General features: G+C 38.2%; 1 protein-coding gene across 3 annotated transcripts in view; it reads left to right on the forward strand.

Moving 5' to 3' along the window:
• Positions 1–20,049, forward strand: part of CDH12 (cadherin 12) — a 252,015-nt gene that overhangs the window by 120,973 nt on the left and 110,993 nt on the right. The window contains exon 1 of one of the 3 annotated variants that reach the window (XM_021386977.1): positions 19,285–19,536. The exons of the other annotated variants lie outside the window; for them this stretch is intronic. The gene's annotated coding sequence lies outside the window, so the exon portion shown is untranslated. Of the gene's footprint in view, positions 1–19,284; positions 19,537–20,049 lie in introns of those variants that run through there. 3 annotated transcript variants of the gene reach the window in all.

Raw genomic sequence — 20,049 nt, forward strand, 5'->3', positions numbered from 1 at the left:
GATCTTTAACATGGGAAGAAAACTTCCCTTTTTCTTTCTTGTCCATTTGTCATCTGGGGACCATACTCTGACACTGGATTATTTTGTTTCACAAAGTTATGCTCATGTTATGAAGTAACAGTGAGAGTTATCAGAATCCTATCTTTGGGAGTGAGAGATGTATGTAAAAACTATTTCCCTATCTTTTAATATTTCATTCAATTTGTCATGCAAATAGAGAGATTTATGACATACAAATTGGTCCATACAAGTAACTGAGTTTTCTTAGTTCACTGACTTGGAAGATTAGAGAGACCTAAAAGAATTAGTCATTTTGAAATGAAAGCATGAAAGTTTCAAAACAAAGTCATTTTACGTTTCTAATTATTATTTCTGATATTTTTTTGTTGAAGCTACTCAACGCATATTTGGAAATATCTGTAATTAAGCTGAACCTCAGTTTCTCAGTGAGTAATGTATTTTTCAAAATTCAAACATTATTTAGGATTGTGTTCACAAGGTCAAAAAACATTACAAAGCCATTTTCAGATTTTTTCATGGTTGAAATGCTTATACTGACAATCTGAACTGTTTTGTAACAGGGCTACTTCCAGTTCTCTGCAGGCTCAGTAGTGCTCTATATGCGAGAATGACTTGGAGATTGCATGCAATGCATTGTGGGTCTCAAGATGTTTTTACAAGTAGATTTCCCAGCAAAAGTGTGAACAGACGTTTATCTCAGGTGTCAGTGTGCAAGAGGTATGTCATTGCAGATCTTGTAAACGTAGTGAACATGTTCATAAATATTAAATATTTCTAGGGTATTTTTTTTTTTTTTTGTAGACATTTCCTAGTATTTTTAGCCTCTCTGACATGACAAATAGCAGCAGAGAAAATGTAGAGTTTGTTTTCCTTCAGAAGAGCTGTAGAACTGCATCCCTTTTTCCGGCCACTTTAAAGTACAACAGAGTGGTTTGCAAAGCCCCTCACTACTTCAGCTATGTGCCTCAAGTCCCTCCTGGTGTAGTGCATTCCTGTGCTTGTCATCAAGTTGTTCGGCTCTGATTGCCCTCCTGGTGTTGGATGGATGCACTGTCAAAGCTCAGGGTACTGATCTCCAGCCATCTAAAGATTTACTTACTCCGATGATTTTCAGTAATTCACAGTTATATCAAGCTATCAGTAAGAACCTGACAAATCACCTTTCTATTCTTGAAACCCTCACTGAGCCTGAAAAAGGCAGATGATGATAATACAGAGAGGCTGCATTGAATTCTAACTGAAATTGTCCTAAACTGGAGGAGGAATGTATTTTATTTCCTAACAATATTGTTAATATTGTCGTTGTAGGTAAAAATATCATCAATATTTACACTGACAAAATTGATTTTATTACACAGTGCTAGGATGACTTCTTACACAGTAAAGTTCTAATGCTTGAATGCAAAGTATTTAAGTAATATTAAGTGAGAGATTCATTGGCCAAGAAAACTGCAGACAGCCACAGCTCCTCCAGGTGTTTACAGAGGACCTGCTCAGCAGTCCAGTTCTGGTGTCAGCCCAAAATGAGTGTTGTGTTTCACTCTGTGGAAAGCACTAAGTGCCATGTTAAATGACTGTAATACTTTCAGGGGAAAAAAAAAATAACATTTTTTTTTCCTCTGATGCTGCACTGTAATTTGTTTAACCTTAGAAAATTATCTTTAAGGAGATTTTTTTGTCAGGAGTGTGGGAAATAAACAGGTAAATTTTGTGTTAAGTTTCAGCTGAATATGATTTGAAATGGAGGTGATATTAGAACCTGAAAATAATAGTTTAAAATGTGAAAATGCCTTTCTTAGAAAACAACAACAACAACAAAGAAGGAAAAAAAGAAAGGAAAGGGGAGAAAAGGGAAGGAAGGAAGGAAGGAAGGGAGGGAGGGAGGGAGGAAGGAAGATAAAGGAAAAGACAAGAAGATAGGAAGGAAGAAAATAAAGAAGAGAAAGAAAGAAAGACAGAAAGAATTGAAGGAAGAGAAGAAAGAATGGAAGGAAGAAAGAAAGAAAAGATCTTAACAAATCAGTCTAAACTGCAATGCATAAGAAGTATCAGTTTGAATCTGTATGTGTTTATTAGGTCTCAGTGTGTTGTTTCACTGGCTTTGTACTAGCTAGTCTGTGCAATCATCACTCCCTGTTGGATTTCATGTAAATTCTGAGTGCAAGTGATACTTACTCTTTCAAAAGCATTTCATCGTACCAAACCACCACACAAAGTGATACCATATTCCCATCGCACTGTGGTCTCCTTGTTCTTGCAGCCTTATTTTGCAGCCCTTAGGGAATGAAGCTGCATCTGCTGAGGAGCAGTTTCTGTAATAGCTCTCTGAAAGCCTATTGCAGGTAGTCTCTAATTAGGCACACCCAGATGGTGGGCACTGAGCAGATGTACTGCCAGCTTGGGGTATATATGGAAGAAAGTTTTCCTTTGGCTCCCCATAGTTTGTCTTTCTAATGGCTTTTCTCAATTTTTCTTCACAGTGAGCAACATTTGAAATGTTTGTTCACAGTTTCTGAATTATGGAACAAGTTCAAGCATTCTAATTTTTATTGCAGCTCTGATCTATGGTACTAAACATTCATAGTGCTTGATGTCATCTAAAGCATAGGCATATTGAATGCATGTTACCCAAATGCTGTCATGAACAAAACTGCTCACCTGTGCTTTCCAACAATTAAGATTTTGTTCTTGGAAACTAATTAACAATTATGTTCATGCTGCCAGAGCCATAAGTGAGCACACTCAATCACGTCTACGTAGCCAGCCTTGCAGATCAAATAAATGCACCTAGCTGGAATACAGGCTGCTGTTTTCAGTCACTTGAGTAAATGCAAGAAGCAGATCTCTAGAGTGAGAAACATTTATTTTCTAACAGATTTTTTCCACCGTAGGATCATACATTACATGACTAGCTACATCTGACATTGAAAAACTTAAAGGCAGACTACTTAACCAACAACTCAACCATCATGTTTTCAGTGCTGCGTTCCATGCTTCATGTCCCAGTTGTGCTGCTGAATTTTTCACAGCATTCAAGATAATGACAACTTTAATTTAAAAGTTCCTGTACTATTTCTCCACTTTTAAGAGCCTCGTCTCACACAGAATTAAGAAAAATAATCAAAATTGTGCAGTGCATTATCCTGTAATCGCCCAAGTTTCAAGGGTTTTAACAGAGCTCATCCTCATGTATCACATTACTACTTTATTTTCATTTTTTGTATGCAATGATTTAATTTATTTAAAAGCAATGTTCACAAAATGGCTACGCACTAAGCTACATAATGTGTGATGCGAGAATTTGGAAAGTTACTTGAGAACTGAAGAGAAATTTAAACCTTGATGGCAAACTTTGTGAACAAGAATGCTATTTCTTGAGGGGCTTTTGAACACATCTTTACTACCTAACCATCAAGAAATGTAACTAAAACATGATTGAGTCATTATTTGTGTTAGCTTGAGTGATAATGGACTTTCACAATCCATGTGTGGCTTAGTGCCTTCCTGTATGTTGTTCTTTGTTTTGGCAAGTCTTTCAGACTTACCATTAAATATCTGATATGAGAGAGAATTACACTAATTGTTAATAGGTGAATATGTAGGATGCCCACTAAGCTGTTGCTTAGCCATGTTGTATCCAGCTGAAAAGCAAGTAACAGAGTTCTGTTGCAAGGGAATGCTATTTGAATCTCATGCTTTTAAAAAGAACAAAACAATACATAGACAATCACTTGCAAGTATTAGATTTTAGATTGCTAACAACAAAAGCCATCTCCATTTTTTTTTCATCATTTGACCGTTATAGAGCTGCTGGGATCACCTGACAAGATCCATGCAGCCACATTAAAGGAAATTTTATCAATAACCATGATGTATTTGGATATTATTTAAAATTAGGTAAAGAATGACTATTCAGTGAAGAATAAGCATTATTTTAAAGCATTTTTAGAATCAATCCAACACTGAAAATTCTGAGACGTTGTGTTATTCATCTTTATTTTCCATTTGATCATTTTCATATGTATCTTCACCTCTGACTTTCTAATATAGAGAGGCATCAAAAAATTCTGAGAAAAAAAATTCTGATTCTGAGAAATCAGAAGCAAAACTCCTTTGCACTTTTTGCTGCCCAGTTGCATGCAGAGTATTGTAAACCTAGTTGGAAGAATCACTTCTCATGGATTTTCAAACTTAATTTTAAAGACTCAGCATATTCTGAAAAAAAATTAGACGAGCATTCAGACTCCCGAGACTTTATCTTATCAAAATTACAACTCAGAAGTTCACCTGTGCCTAGGGAAAAATGCACAGTTCCAATATGTCTGGCAAAAAGCTTTGAAGTTTTTAATCCTAATGTACAGTGAAGCCAGGTGCACGATGGTAACTACTGAAAATATGTTTTAGTAAACTTTGCATAAACAGGCAGTATTTTAATGGATTCTGATCAGCCAATGCAGTTTTGCTTCTCATTGCATTTTTGAATGTTTGTTTTAGGGCCATAATCAGGCAATTGCTGCAAAAAGAATTATGGTGATTCAAAAATGTTGCTATCCTTCTGGGTTACCATCCTCATATCTGAGCAAGAAGAAAGAATCACACGAACACTTCTGATCTGTTTTAGAGGCAAATCATCTCTATCTTGGCTTGAACTGCTACTAAAGGTTGTTTAAGCTAAGCTCTGGAGCACACCATACTGGGTTCAGGTGCAGAGATCTCACATCCAACATTTTGGCAATTTAGCTGTGTGAGATTTGACTTAGAGCAGGTGATAAATACAGGTATGACCGCACATGGAAGGAGAAACTAAAGGTAGTACATCTCTTGATCACAGGGTGCAGCATAGCTGAGCCTGCCATTTGCACTGTGGTTAACCTGTTAGCAAAGGCCTGCAGAGAAAGGATCAGCAGTAGCATCACGTACAGTCGCTGTCTGGCTGCAGTATAAGACAGCATTAAGAAGCTGCTATAGACATAAAAAGTAGTTTAACCAAAGATGCATGGTCTCCATCTGAGATAGTTTATGCTGGTAATGTGGCTTGGTAAAAAAAAAAAAAAAAAAAACATACTCTTTTATCTCAACACGGTAAGGTGCTGGTGGTGGGGGTCATATTTCTAGTGTTTGGGATTTTGGTCTCCTTTGTGTTTTTACTGACTTTTCATCCTTGTGTTCTTGCGAGTATTTTGTACCTTCCACAATTAGCAATTCTGAAAACTGGAAAGCCAGCATGGTCTTTATAAATGTAATTATGACTAAATACAAATTTCCCTTTGTCTTTTAAATGAGACTGACAAAACATGTACATGTCACTGATCTTAAATGAATGTTAACTCACAAAATCAGAGGAATGAGAATATTCACTTTCAGCCTGAGTTATGTCTTTATTATTAAATTATCTCTGTTAGTCTGCCTATTATTTAGTGTTCTTTCATTTCCTGCTCTTTCCCTATGAATAAGGGATTTTTTATCTGATTAAAAGGTAATTAGTTACTTTAGTGGGGCCACATATATGTAACTGAGAATACAATTTTTGTCCAAATAATTTTTAAATAAAATTTGTAATAATGAAGGAAAATAAAGTGGCATTTCACTTTTAATATAATGATGTAAAAAAGCCAAGGAACTGGCAACAAGATTTCAGGAACAAAAACATTTTTTAGAATAGAAATAAAGCAGAGAAATAGAACACAGCATATGTGGTATTTGGTAAATAATCATTTCATATTTACTTTTAGTTTGACAAAATTCAGATATATGCAAGTTAAAGTGAAAATGAAGTGAAGTACAAGCCAGAGGCAGAAGACTTATCAGCCTTTCTGTAGACATGAGCCAGCAATGTGCCCTCACAGCCCAGAAGACCAATCATATCCTGGGCTCCATCTAAAGAAGCGTGGCCAGCAGATCAAGAGAGGTCATCCTGCCTCTCTACTCTGTGCTGGTAAGACCTCACCTGGAATACTGCATCCTGCTGTGGAGTCCTCAGTACATCAGATACACAGACGTGTTGGAATGCATCCAGAGGAGGGCCATAAAAATGATCCAAGGGTTGGAACACCAACCCTATGAGGACAGGCTGAGAGTTGGGGCTGTTCAGCCTGGAGAAGAGAAGGCTCTGGAGAGACCTGATAGCGACATTTCAGTATCTAAAGGGGGGCTACAAGGAAGAAGGGGAAAGAGTCTTTATCAGAGTCTATTGTGATAGGATAAGGGGATTTGCTTTCAAATTAAAAGAGGGAAGATTTAGATTGGATGTAAGAAAAATGGTTATTATGGTAAGGGTAGTGAAGCAATGAAACAGGTTGCCCAGAGCGGTGCTGGATGCCCCATCCCTGGAGACATTCAAGGTCAGGCTGTATCAGACTCAGCAACCTGATCTAGCTGTAGATTGATTTCCCTGTTCATTGCAGGGGAGTTGAACTAGGTGACTTTTAAAGGTCCCTTCCAACTCAAATGATTCTATGATGATATAAAAATAGGTAAGTTGAATGGCTCTCTTTTAGTATAAAACACAGAGTTTTCTCTTGCTTACTTAAGGAAATCTGCAAAGAACTGATTAGCATGATACAAGTCCGTTTTTGTACATAAAACAAAGGTTTTCCCATAGTTATAGAGTATAATTCAATATATTATAAGGACCACACCGTTTCAAGTCAAGGTATCCTACAACTTTCATTCCTCCTATATTGACAAAAGACTTACTTCAAGGGTAATTTTGCTTAAAAAAAATAATTAAAGGTCTGGAAAAAAAATAATTAAATACTGGTCTGATTCAGCAGACTTGGCCAATTAAAATTACCTTTTGCAAAGTGAGCTTCCTGTCATTACCAGACTTTCTTCTGAGATCTGCTCAGTGGAAGCTGTGAGTGGCTCTTCCTGTCCTCCCTGCAGACACATTCATAGGAAAAGTCTTTACTCTCTGGTCAATCTGTGCTCAGGGAACTAAACTTTACTTGATTTTTCAGTGGGTGCAGCCACTGGAAAATGGAACATTACAAAAATGGTCATTGGAAATGTGAGGAGATTAGTACAATTTGGAGTACACTCTTGCTATTTTGTTCTTGGCACTTCTTGAAACTTGATGATCTAGAACTTTCTTGATCCCTCTATATTTGGGAGCTAGCACAACTGATTGTTCTTACTAGTTTTCCTTGTTTAAATTTCAACTTTGAAATGATTATCAATTTTATTTATTTATTAGCCTAAAAAGAACCTGAGAAACTGTTATCAAGTGTTTACTAGTAGTTGTGTAATTCACCATGTACCATCCTGACAGTGTGTAGTTAGCATATAAAAGCCTCTTATTACCATTGTTTTTATTTTTTGAAGTACTTTACCTTACAGTATAAAGTCCTACAATGTATAAATTTGACGATATTTAAATTTCTCAGGTCTGTAACACTAGACATACATATATATGTCTCTATTATATTCGTGCCACTATCCCTATTTGTATCTATATAAATGCATTCAAAAGAGGATGTCTAAGTAGGGAAATGTGCTGAACTACTTTTGACTCCCAAAAGGATATTTAGTTTAAGGAAAAATCTGTAGTATAACAAATAAACTGAGAACTGGCTGAGAGAAAGTAAAAGCTGAAGTGTTCCAAGAATTCATCAGGCAGAGAGGATGTTTGTCGAAATGCGAGTCCTGCCAAAATCCATTAGTGTTGTCCTGAGTAAAGTGTGAGAGTCTGCAAGTTTAAATGGGAAAGTCATTTTGAGACAGGAGGCACTTGGGTTCCTTAGAGGATTCTGCTTAAACAACTTTCCAGAGTTGTGAAACAACTGAAACCAAGCATTATATAAAGGTGTTTTTTTTTTTTCTTGCCTCAATCTATAAATTTATTGCATTAAGTAGAGGAGCATTTGAACTGTACATACACAAGGAACCAAGCACAGATATTTGCAGTGTCACCACCTCCCTCCTGTGCATGCAGCATGAGAGGCAGCTTTTGTCCCAAGGTTGTTCATCCTCATTAGTGCTCATTTGTGCAGAGACTAATATGTCTTCTACATTAGGTGGATAGATGAGCAATATTTTGCCTATGTGGCTTTCAGCCCTGCTTTGGCTTATAGTCAGAAGGGAAGGTGTCCAGAATTAGTGCCAAACTGTATAGTCTGTTTTGTCTGTGCTTTCTCTGCAACTGCAGTGTTTATGCCTATCAGCACAAAGTGCATTTGGTCTACTGACCCTTCTGGATGCCACATGAATTCACATTAACATATAATATGAAGATTAAAAGAAAGTATGATTCTTGCTATAATGAAAATCTGACTTTATGTTCACTCTTGTACATAAAGGACTGATAATGAAATGATAGGTGCAGAATACTTCTCTGAATTATAGCTAATTTAGAGTGATCATTTAAAATCAATAAGAATATGCATGTGATGCTTTTAATTTAACAGATAGATCCAGTTTAAGCTCACATCAAAATTAAATACATATGTATTACAAGTATATTAGCTAGTAATTTTGTAAACAAAATTAAACAGCAACGCAGAAGGAAAAAAGTAGGAGACTGAGTTGTAGTGTTTGGCAGTATTTTTTTTTTTTTCCATTTTTCTTCCTTGTCTGCATACAGGTTTTACATCAGAACATGAGGATTTTTCCTCAGCAAGGAAAAGGTAGGAACTTCTGAGTAAACAATGACAGCAGACAGCTTTACTATTGAGCCGCATTCTGGATCATCTCTTCCCACCTACTCTTCCTTGAGAAACAGATGCTCTGAAAAGTATAGCTCTTTAAATAAGAGTTAACATACTATTCATAAATGCATTGGACATAGACATAATGACGAACAAACATATATTGATTATTAAACAATATCTATGAATAGGAATTTGAGAGCTTTCATGGACCAAATTCTGTGTCCTACTAGGAGAATGGCACCACCTGGTGGACCTTTTCCTCGGAAACTTTATAATGGAAATTGTAACCATACTTTAGAGACTCTTCATCTACTAGAAAACTGAACATTTTTAAAGAAATGCTAATAGTTAAATCAGGACAGAAAAGGTAATAGTGACTGACGTAATTGTTGCACTTGTGAAATGTGGAATCCTACAGTTATTTCTTGTACAATAAATGCTATCTATTTAATAGAACAAAGAAAATTACTCAAAAACTAAAATACTTGTTATACACTTATTTGAACTATCTGTTCAGAGCTATGAGCACCTAGTAAAGAAACAAGATGTTCTGAACACAATAATAGTGTTCAGTAGATCAAAATAATATGTAAATATTTGTTGTTGTTGTTGTTGTTGTTGTTTTATATACAAGTGTCCTCATTTACTGTTTCATTATTTGAACTCTTTGATTTGGAGACTTCTGTAGTATTAATTTTTGTCTTCCAAACATGACAACAGTCATTACTAAATGCATTCAGTAGGATACCAGTGATTTGCAAATCTCAGGTAATCAGTCAACAGCTCCCCTACAAATGACACAGGTCACACTATCCACAGCGTTCTTTGAAGACAGCACATTCTGGCATCTTCTGCCTAACTTCTTATTTGCCCTGCTACATTGAATTACTGTGTCTTATCCAGTAACTGGATGACCTAGCTATACTCCCAGAGTTCTTTTCTGTCTAAGCCACATGCACTCCATATGATACCTTGCTACTGTATATTGGTCCACGAGAAAGGATGTTTGAGAACCATTACTCAGTGAAAATTTTCATCCACATCTCTGCATTATATCATAGACAAAAGTGTTCCAGAGGCCTTTTCCAAAATGTTTTGCTCATCCTAAATAAATAAACAGTACTTTAAGCAATATAAAAACTCACTGTAATCAAATAATATTTTTGTTTGTTCAAAACCAGCACTTGATATGTGCTTAAGAGTTTTCATTGAGAAAATATTTAGAATTACTTAAGGACAGAAATCCACAGTTTCAAAATTCATTCATTGCTGGGAACTCCAATTGTCCTAGGCGTGTAATAGATAGATATTGAAACTAACAAGGAAAAATTAATTAGATGTTTTACACAATGTTCAAAGTGTGCACTCCCTCATTCAATGAACCATCACATGCCTACTGAGTTTCAAGGAAACCAGACTGTATTCTGCATTATATTTATCTGCTGTAACAAAGAAGTGAATGAGCCAGTTTTCTTTACTGTCTCCCTCAACTATCCACAATTCACGAATTATTATTAATTTCTTTTTTTATTATTTATTTTGCTTTTGCTGCTAAAAAAGCATAGGCATCTATTGAGAAATTCAAAAGAATAAATTTAAACCAGAAAGTGAAAAGTGGTCTGACACTGCTTGATTTCTCAATAAAATTCTGTATTGTTTAGATAGTTGTGACATACGCTCATATTTGCCAGGCTCTTGACTTAAAGTCTGTTGTTGGCACTAGATGTGATGGGCCATAGAAAAACTAGTTGTGGAGCAGAGTCAATCATTTGATATGCAGTGCATTTCCATAAAGCACAATCTCTTATTTATCCTATAATTGATTAAGTGGTTGAAGTGTGTAAAAAAGGCTCTTTCAAATATCACCACAAAATATAATTAAAAAGAAGGTGAAAACAAGAGTTAGGTTGGTTAGAGTTGAAGGTTGAACAATTGATCAGTATTTGAATGTCAACATCCAGTAGCAATGCTCTCTGAAAGGAGAAAGACTATGAAAGAGGATTTTTTTTTCCTGTGGGGGCAAATGTAGAAAAATCTGCAGCTGCTTCTGGGACATTTTTATCAAGCAAGTCTTGGGTAAGGATTGAGATTGGAATTCCCAGAGCAGAAAGAGGCAGGGAGAATTCCAGTCCTAGAGGAAGGAGTTGACTGCAGAAGAAACACGGTAGGCAATAGTAGGTTAAGCAAACAGGTTAATCAGATGCATTAAAGTAAGCATGAGAGAGTGCAGATTAGATTGGCTAAATTTGGAGCAAAATTTGGAGAGCTTTCTTGCTCTTCAGTTGGAGCCAATGGTAACAGGAATAGGGCAACCTCAGATTGAGTCCTCTTGAAACTGCAGAAGGTACTGGTATACCTCTGCAGCAAAGGAGAAGACCTGCAATCACTAGGTGAAATGTTACTATTCTCTAAAAAGGTGAGAATACTTTTAGCAGCTGGGTGAAAGAGTTGGCACTTTCATTGTTTAGATTTTGGATTTGCTCTTAGATAGTAACTTTTTCTGTGTCAGAAGCTTTGAGAGGAAAAAAGAGAACTGATCACACTCAGATGCTAGAGGTCTCAGCACCTCTTCCTGCAGCTGCTATGTAAACCTTCAAATGTATGCACTCCACATCATCTAAGGGATTCCAGAGTTGTAAAAACAAAACAGCAATGTTATTCTGCTGCAGGAATAACAGATTGTTCAACTAAACTACAGTACCATCCTGTGCAGTATTCTGAATGATCTCATTTATCATAGGTCTCCAGCAGTTAATAAAACGAAAATGAATGCTAAAAACAATTTCTGCCTTACGCCTGAGGCTCGTTACTAATTATAACACACTGTTGAATAATTTTGATCTCATTTAAAGGATCAGTTAAAATGACAAATGTGATTGTGTCTCATGGAGAAGAAATTGATGTAAAAAATGTGTAGACTGAGGCTGAAATAGAATCATAGAATCATTAAGGTTGGAAAAGACCACTAAGATCATCTAGTCCAACTGTTGACCCATCATCTCCATACCCACTAAACCATGTTCCTCAGTGCCACATCTACTCTTTTCTTGAAAACCTCCGGGGGCGGTGACTGCACGACTTCCTTGGGCAGCCTTTTTCAATACCTTTCCACTCTATCTGAGAAGAATTTTTTCCTAATATCCAGCCTGAACCTTCCCTGGTGCAACTTAACGCCATTACCTTTGATCCTGTCAGTCATTACCAGGGAGAAGAGCCCGACCCCACCTTGCTGCAACCTCTTTTCAGGGAGTAATGTCCTCTGAGTCTCCTCCAGACTAAACAATCCTGGTTCCCTCAGCCACTCATCATAAGACTTGTGCCCCAGACCCTTCATCAGCTTCATTGCCTTTCTTTGGAGATATGGCCTCCCCGGTGCCACGTACGGAGGGACGATTACCTCTCTTGTCTTGCTGACTACATTATTTCTGATACAAGCCAGGATGCCATTGGCCTCCTTGACCACCTGGGCACATTGCTAGCTCATGTTCAGCCAACTGTCAACTAATACTCCCAGATCCTTTTTTCTGCACAGTCTTCCATACACTCTGCTCCAAGCCTGTAGTGTTGCTTGGGGCTATTGTGTCAAAAGCGCAGAACCTGGCACTTGGTCTTGTTGAACCCTCAATCCACCAATCCAGCCCATAAAGATCCCTCTGTAAGGCCTTCCTATCCTCAGGCAGATTGACGCTTTCTCCCAACTTGGTGTCATCTGCAGACTTACTGATAGTGAACTCAATCCCCTCATCCAAATCATCAATAAAGATAATAAACAGGGTCAGCTCTAATACCAGCCTCTGGAAGAGCATCACTAGTGGCCAGCTGCCAGCTGAATCAAACTCCATTCACCATCATTCCTTGGGCCCAGCCCTCCAGCCAGAGGGAGGGCCCAGCAAAAAGTATGCCTGTCCAAGCCATGGGCTGGTAATTTCTCTAGGAGACTACTGTGAGAAACAGACCTGAGTGCTTTACTAAAGTCTAGGTAGATTACATCCATAGTCTTTCCCTCATCTACCAGGTGAGTCATCTGGTTATAGAAGGAGATGAAGTTGGTCAAGTAGGATCTGCCTTTCATGAACCCATGCTGGTTGGGACTGATTCCCTGGTCATCCCACACATGCTATTAAGCCAAAACAATATGCTTCATGACCTTCCCTGACACCAAGGTCATGTGGAAATCGGCTTGGCAATCACTTCTGTCAGCTCCCTCAGCATCCTCAGGTGGATCTTTTCTGGTTCTGTGAACTTGTGACAGTCCAGGTGGAGTAGTAGGTCTCTAAATGTTTTCTCCCAAATTGTGGGGGCTATTATTCTGCTCCCCATCCCTGTTTTCCAGCTCAGGGACCTGAGTATCCTGAGGATAACTGGCCTGACTATTAGAGACATAAGAAGGCATTGAGAACCTCAGTTTCTTCCTCATCCTTTTTGAGAATGTAATAATTTATTTAAAAGGATATTTTCTGTTTATTTTCTAGCATCTGTGATAAACTTACATATTGAGGTACATTTCTAAAGTCTTTTTACAGTTTTTTCAACTATATTTCACAAAAAGAGCCCCAAGTACCATCTTTTTGAAGGTGCAAAAATGATCAGGCTGACCTAGTAAGTTAGAAAAATGATTCCTATTAAAAGAAAATCTTCTTAAATGCTTCAGAATAAAAACAGATTTTTTTTTTTTTTTTTGAGAAATGGTACTTCTCAAAGGCATATCATTTGCAAAAGGAACCAAAATATGTTGGAATGGGATAATTTCTTATATGTAATAAGATGCATCTGTGACAGGTAACAGGAGTTTCTGTATTTTAAGAGTTCCAAGTGAGTTCAATCAGTGATTTGGGATACAGAATGCACTGTGTAGTAAATGATTTGAAGAAAAGATTGTTTGTAGAATCATCCAAGCAAGATTTTGAGTCTATATCTCCCAGAAAGGCTGAGGAAAATCCATCTATAATAATAAAATCATAGAATCATAGAATAACCTAGGCTGGAAGAAACCTACAAGAATCGTCAAGTTCAACTCCTAACTCTGCATAGGACCACACAAAAATCAAACCATATATCTGAAAACATTGTCCAAACACTTCTTGAACCACAGCAGGCTTGGTAGTGTCAAGTCTGAAAATGTAATGTTTAATCTCATTTCTCTGTATAAGTATCAACATGACAGGAAACAACTGTTTTTATCTGGAGTGATAGCTCTAAATTCATGGTCCTTCACTATCCAAGGATAAGAGAGCTCTCTTGCTAATGCTGGATGAACACCCTTCCCAGCAGGGTTTTGCAGTGGGAACTGTGGACTAACATGAGCTGAAACTACAGCTCATTTCACATTTTAATTGTGAAAAAGATAAGAAGCATAATTGCATTTTCTAGAAGATGCACACTATTATACTAGCTATGAATTCTATTTTGTTTGCCAGTCTTATCTGAAAGAAGGACTTTGAGAGTGGAGGTCTGGGTCTTTGGCTTACCTCTAACAAATAAGAGTGGCCTCTATGTGATTAACATAGCTTTTAACATCATGTAAAACAACCCCACAGCTACTGGCTAGCTCATCACCACATTGGCTGTAATTCTGTTTTGAAGTTTGGCAGCCACAACCCACTCTGTCAATAATGCAGACTACTCCATGAGCATTCAACCATTTATTTTTAGTTATAAGATGAGTAAAGTTTAAATTAATAAATAAACACTGTCTACCTTTTGGGGTGCATGGGAACATTAACTTTTAGAGTACTGAGATTGAAATTTCAAGTGCCTGAAGATAAACATAAAACTTCAGCACCTACAATTCAGACATACTGATGAAAACAATAATCAGACCCATTTATATACAAGAACCATCTTCTTTTAATTTCCCTAACAAATGTTTGTATTCTATTTGGGATATATGCTTGTCTTTCAGTCTCACTTGTTAATAGTGCTCACTGTTCCAGAAAATACATAGATTTTCATTGATCAGAAATGATCATACAAGAAAAAATGAGAAGGAAAAAATGAAAGAGTGATATTCCAGGAGTCAGGCAGCTGTCTTCAGAAAATTGCGTGTAACCCCTGCTCCTATGAATAATTAAATATCTGAACAATAAAAGTTTATCAACAGTCTCCTTTACAAAATTTTCCTAAAAGCTGGACAGTACAGATTTGAACATCCCTAGATTAAAAAAAAAAAAAAAACTACTGTTGAATCTTCCACAGCATCTATGTATATCTATTCCACTTCCATGCAGTTCTGGAAAAAGAGACTTTCTTGTTCTGGTCTGCTTATCAGTCTCAAAATGTGCTCATAAAGTGTTAAGTGGATTAGAATGCTTCAAGTTAACTCAGGATCATGGTTTTGCTTTTTTGTTTCTTTAAGAGACATACCCTAAGTTTTCAATAATGCAAATGAACTAAAGGAAAATCAGGTATTTGCACAATCATAAGTTACAAGCTGCCTTCTAAAATATTCTAAAATATTGTTTCAAATAAGCAGTGTTTTGTAGTTCTTTCAGCCCTTGTGATTGTCGTTTGACTACTACTTGACCGTAGACCATAACTGTCTCAAATAAACAACTTTAAGGAATTTGAGGAATGTGATATTCTGCTTTCTGTGGCTTAGATTGGTGCGGTTTGTTGTTCTGATGAATGCTACATTCATGAGCTATGTGTATTGTTCTGTCATTACCAGTGTTATAGTAGAAGATTTCTCTGTTATCACCATCATACGGAGCACCAAAAACCACCACACACTGGAGCTGTCTTACAACAGTACCTACCACTTCAATTCTGAAGGCTCATGTTTCCATTTAAGCATGGCAAATCTAAGGAGCAGTGGATTTCTGTGTTGACTAACGTTATGGAATAGAAGAGAGAACAGGACCAGATCTCCCTTTTCAAGTCTTCTGTTTTAGTCACTGTCTTTCCTGATATTGAGGACATGATGCTAAGGAAACTTTTGCTTGTAGAATCCTGAAACAGAGACATACTTTGTACAGTAGAAAAGAGTGAAAATATGTTTCTGTGATCTTTTGGCAAAGAATGTAATTCTAGTTATGCATTCCTCCAGTGATACACTGAGGTTTTCTGTGTCTCAAAGGGCTTTTCTTAAGGAAACTTCTTGTCAGTCCCAAGTCTGGCCACACACAGTCCAGAAATTCGACTTTTGTGAAGGATGCAGAACAATGGGTAAGGACACTGAAAGAAATTGAAGGGTCCTATCTGTAGATACTTAGCTTTGTGGCTGCTGTCACTGGCAAAACTTTTTTTTTTTTTTTTTAACAAGAGTGGCCTATATGGCACCAGAGTTAAAGGCACCAGATGAGGTTCACCTCTCTCAAAGGAGGAAGAGAGTCCATGGGGAAAATCTGGCTGGGTTTATTGGCAGGGCTTTAAACTAGGTTAGAAGGGGGAAGGAGGTGACAGTGAGGAAGTGTTGCCCTCTACATCAAGAAAGGAATAAAGTATGAAGAGCTGTCCCTGAAGAATAGCCACAAGCAAGTCAAAAGCCTATAAGTGAAAGTTAGAGACCAAGGCAAAAAAGGGAGCCTTGTGGTTGGTGTTCTACTACAGGCTGCCTGATCATGTGGAGCCTGTTGTTGAAGCCTTCTTCCTCCAGCTACTGCAGTCATTGCATTCACGGGCTCTTGTCCTGCTGAAAGGACTTCAACTACCCTGATATCTGCTGTAAAAGTAGCACGGCAAGATGTAGGCAATCCAGGAGGCTCCTGGAATGCATCAAGGATAACTCCTTGAGCCAAGTAGCAGAAAGCCCTCCACCAGGGGGATGGGGATGCAGTACTGGACCTGTTGCTCACCAGTGCAAGTGAACTGATTGGTGACATCAGGACTGGAAGCTGTCTGGGCTGAGTTGACCATGCTATGGTGGATTTCAAATTCCTGAGGGTTATAGGATGGACAAAGAGTAAAATCAGGATGCTGAATTTTAGAAAATCCAACTTCCAGCTCTTCAGGGAGCTAATCAACAAAACCCCCTGGGAAACTGTCCTCAGAGAGAAGGGAGTGGAGCAGAACTTTAAGATATTCAAGGAAGCTTTCCTGAGAGCTCAAGAGCTCTCCATCTCCAGGTGTAGGAAGTCAGGAAAGGAAGGCTAGAGACTGTCATGGCTGAAATGGGACCTGCTGGTCTAGCTGGAGGGCAGGAAGAAAAGACACAGAGAGTGGAAGCATGGACAGGTAAACTGGGATGACTACAAGGGTGCTGTAGGGCTGGGGTCAGGAAGAGTAGGGCGTGGTTGGAACTAGACTTGTCAAGGGGTGCAAAGAAGGATAAGAAAGTCTTCATCAATGAGAAAAGGAAAGTCCAAGAAGGCATACCTCCTCTAGTGAGCAATACAGGCAGGCTGATAACAACAGTCAAAGAGAAGGCTGAGGTACTCAACATTTTTTCCTTAGTCTTAAGTGGCAACTGCTCTTCACACAGCTCTTGAGCAAATGAGTTAGATAGTGGGAACTGGTGGGACACTGTCCCTCCAGCTGAAGATCAAGTTCATGACCACCTCAAGAATATGGACATCCATAATTCTATGGGTCTGGATGAGAAGCATCGCAGAGTCCTAAGGGAACTGGCTGATGTAATTGCCAAGCCACTCTAAATGGTATTTGAAAAGTCATGGCAGTTAGGTAAAATCCCTGGTGACTGGAAAAAGGCAAAATCACACACATTTTTAAGAAAGATAGAAAGGGTGACTCAGAGAACTAGTGACTTATCAGCCTTACCTCTGTGAAAGGAAGGATAAATGAATACATCCTCCTGGAATCTATACTAAGGCATGTGGAAGAGAGGGAGGTGATATCAGAAAGAGAGATGACCAGCATGGCTTCACAAAGGGCAGGTCCTGCCTGACCAAACTAGTGGCCTTCTGTGGTGGTAAAACTGCATCAGTAGGCAAGTGAAGAACCTCTGATGTCATCCATCAGGACTTCAATGAGGCCTTTGACACAGTCCTCCACATCCAAATTGGAAAGATATGGGTTTGATGGGTGGACTGTTTGATGGATGAGGAATTGATTGTGAAATTGTACTGAGAGAGAGGTGGTCAATGGCTCAATATCTGGACAGAGATCAGTGATGAGTGGTGTCTCTCACGAGTCAGCACTGAGACTGATGCTTTTTAATATCTTCATCAATGACACTGACAGTGGGATCGAGTGCACCCACAGCAAATTTGTGGATGATGCCAAGCTCTGTGGTGCAGTCGACATGCTTGAGGGATGAAATGCCATCCAGAGAGACCCAGACAGGCTCAAGCAGTGGGCTCAGGTGAACCTCATGAGGTTCAAAATATCTAAATGCAAGGTCTTACACCTGGGATGCAGGAATCCCCACTATCAATACAAGCTAGGAGACAAAAGGATAGAGCACATCCCTGCCAAAAAGAACTTGAGGGTACTGGTGGATGGCAACCTGGAAATGAGCCAGCAAGGTGCCCTCACAGCCCAGAAGACCAATCGTATCCTGGACTGCATCAAAAGAAGTGTGGCCAGCAGATCAAGAGAGGTCACCCTGCCTCTCTACTCTGTGCTGGTGAGACCTCATCTGGAATACTGCATGCAAATGTGGAGTCTTCAGTACAGGAGATATATGGGCCTGTTAGAGTGGGTCCAGAGGAGGGCCATAAAAATGATCCAAGGGATGGCACACTTTCCCTACAAGGCCAGGCTGAGAGAGCTCGGGCTGTTCAGCCTGGAGAGGAGAAGGCTCTGGGGAGACCTGATAGTGATCTTACAGTATCTAAAGGGGTTCTATAAGAAATAAGGGGACCAATTCTTTGGCACAGTCTATTGTGATAGGACAAGGGAATTTGCTTTCAAATTAAAAGAGGGAAGATTTAGATTGGATGTAAGAAAAATGGTTATTATGGTAAGGGTAGTGAAGCAGTGAAACAGGTTGCTCAGAACGGTCCTGGATGCCCCATCCCTGGAGATATTTGAGGTCAGGCTGTATGGGGCTCTGAGAAATCTTATCTAGCTGTAGATTTCTCTGTTCGTTTCAGGGGAATTGGACTAGTTGACCTTTAAATGTTTCTTCGAACTCAAACAATTCTATGATTCTGCAATTCTGTGCTTGAGGTTTTGTTTAATAATATTGCATTGTCAACTTAGAAAGTAAATATAAAGTTGTACTTACTGTTAGATCAATAACAAATGTAACTGCTACACTGGAGAGTTCTAATATGATTTTAGAAAGAAAAAAAATAGAATGCAGACACACGAGAGTAACAGTCACACTAAGAGGAGTCTTGATAAAAGAGATTCATGCTTACGCTATTTTTAAGTGGGTGCATTTAAAACTTCCCTATGTTTAATATGACATTATAGTTTGAATTTCTTCTCTTAGCTAATCAATAAATAGTATAGATTAAATATATAGATATAAAAATTGATTAAATATATAGATATAAATATATGCATAGTTCTATGATACTGTCTGAATATGTGCGGTAGCGATACTGTAACATTTTCTATCTTCAGTTATGACTTTACATATTTTTTTGCTAATTAACTTCCAGTTGATCCTTATATGAAATAATAAAGGCATGTATGTGCTGTTTTGGTTGTATCTAAAGGCTCTGAAGAGGACTAGAGATCCATTACTCTTGATGCCATGCAAAAGACTGCTGCCTATGTCATTCTGGACAGTATTGTGATGCAGTAGAAACAGATCTTGGTGACACTGAGTTCTCAGGATTTGGCATCCAGACAACATCTGCTCATGGTCTCAAATAGAATATGATCAGATCTCTTGAACACCTTTGGATAGCTGTGCTGCACTGAGCGCACATCTACAGCACATATTCAATTTTAGCTCTCTCTCTAAAAAATCCAGTTCACACAGTTTAAGAGTGATTCACGTATTAACCAGATCATAGTAAGTGGGGACAACTGAAAGATTTTCTTCATAAGTGCACTCCTGAGCCAAATTAAAATGCTACCACAGAGGCACTTCTATCTTATCCACAAATGCAAGCATACAGTGATATTCCGAGAGGGAAACATCTGTTTATATACTTCATATAATCATAAAGTGAGGGTTAAATGGAATCTCAGAGTTACTTAATGTGTTTTCATTAGGGTCAGATACATGTATGTTGTTCCTAGTAAAGAAGTGTCTAATCTGTCTTCAAGAGCTTCCAAACATAGGTCTTTACAGTCTCTCTAGTAAAATAAATAAATAAATAATTTTATTTGCTTACCGTTAAGCACTAAAGATTCCTACTGAGCATTAGGGCTCAGTATGAAGACTAGGTACTCTTATCATGAATGTATGCACTGTGTTCTGCTGGCAGCTGTTTGCTCCACTTTGCAGCTTTTATGAGGAAGAGTCATTTCTACAACGGGGATGAGATTCCTGAGAGATACCAGAAAGCCAGGCTGAGACTTC

This window comes from Numida meleagris, chromosome 2 (genome assembly GCF_002078875.1).
Source record: "Numida meleagris isolate 19003 breed g44 Domestic line chromosome 2, NumMel1.0, whole genome shotgun sequence".
Classification (NCBI taxonomy): Eukaryota; Metazoa; Chordata; class Aves; order Galliformes; family Numididae; genus Numida; species Numida meleagris.